Here is a 1,877-nt window from a genome sequence, read left to right on the forward strand (position 1 = left end):
CAATTGAATAATGAGATTCTTTACAATGATGACAACAAATAAAATAAAAAAAATCAATCAGTAATGTGGGACTATTTCATTCCCTTTATTTGGAGTACGATTAGATATTGGTCCTTCTCCTTTTGCCATTGCTTCTTTCTTTATCCAAAACGATCTACTTATATCTTTATTTGTAAAATATGAACAATGATTATTTTTATTCTCATTATTACTATCATTCTCTTCTTTTCTGGTAAGGGTTATATATTTGTTGATCCCTTTTTCATTGGGAGCCAGGTTACAACTGTATAAATTCAATGTGTTATTATTATGATTATAACTACGGCCCAAAAATTCTAGATTTTCATAACTCATCACATAATTATATATGTGTTTGTAATAATTGCATATATCATCAATGGAACAAGGAAAGTAAGACTTTGCCAATACAGGCCTATAAGATATTTCATTAAAATTATATAATCGTAACTATTGATCTCGAAAAAAATTTTGAGAATATGGAAAATATTTTGTAATAAAATTTTCACACATATTAAAGACTTCATCATCTAAATAATTATAAGATTTGTGATGATTTGAAATAATGTAATCAAACTTCAGATCTATATTAAATAACGTATTTATATGTTTCAATTGTTAAAAGCTCTGGTTTAGATATAACTACATATATCTCACTAATAATCTTTTTGTCCTTTAAAATATTTTCTATCCAATTTTGTTGTTCTGTTAACTTTTTAGATAGTTCTATCATGTTGTCATCGTGGAAGTATAATGTGAACAATAACATAAATCGAGCATTGAAAATATATATACTGGATACTTTAGTGGGTCGATGTTTGGCATATTATGGATATTTAATTGTCTCCGCTTCAAATGATTTGTTGCTATCTTAGATATATTTTTATCAAATCTTAAGTGATCTTTTTCGTTCAACATAATAACATTTGGAAGTCCATCAAGTAATACATGAGATATATTTGAAATATGTGTACTAACTGCTTCTCCATAAAGGGCCCCAAATTTATCATATATTTCCAGGCACAAATTTGCGTGCATATCATAAGAAAGTAATGGCACTGTGTTTGGTGTTATAAATAATTTATCATCATACTGATTTAGTTTATAATTTTTCCGCGCATCTGAATAGTTATATGAGACTCCTATATTCAAAAACATTCTTAATTTGTCCAAGAAATCGTCTGGTGCATTCTTTATTTCATTTTTTTTTTAAATAAATTCACAAATAAGTTTAAAAATTTTTTTCATTGTATATTTCGTACGATAAAAACATGAAATCCATTTTTACTAGAAATGTATTCAAATATATCTTTTCTGTGGTTATTTATTCATAAACCTATATCTTTACATAAATCAATATTAAAATTCGGAAAAAAATCTTTTATATTTGTAAAATTACTTAACACACAAGCTTTATGAATAGTCTCAAAATATCGACCATATTTATTAAGTAAAATAAAGGCCTGTAAATATACAACATTCAATTTCTGGTTATCTTTCAAAGAAATTATATAAATTTTATTATATAAAGATATCAAGCGTCCATATGAATTATTATTTATAAAATTAGTAAATGCACTATGATTATCGTGGTATGCACAATAACAACCATCTTTAAATGTCAATAATTTTTTTTCAATGCAAAAAAAAAATTAATGGGGTAGGGGATTATCATCGTTATATAGATACAATCTTCAAAATATCCATCGCGTACTGTTGTTGCTATATGTTCTACACCATATCCACGAAAAATTTGATCATTGCTAGTAATTTTATATTTATCTGAAACTCGATAGTAAACATCGCCGTTTTTCTTCTTTAATAAAAACATGGTCGTTATAACTAAGTGTTTAATTCAA

Source organism: Palaemon carinicauda, chromosome 35 (assembly GCF_036898095.1).
Source record: "Palaemon carinicauda isolate YSFRI2023 chromosome 35, ASM3689809v2, whole genome shotgun sequence".
NCBI lineage: Eukaryota > Metazoa > Arthropoda > Malacostraca > Decapoda > Palaemonidae > Palaemon > Palaemon carinicauda.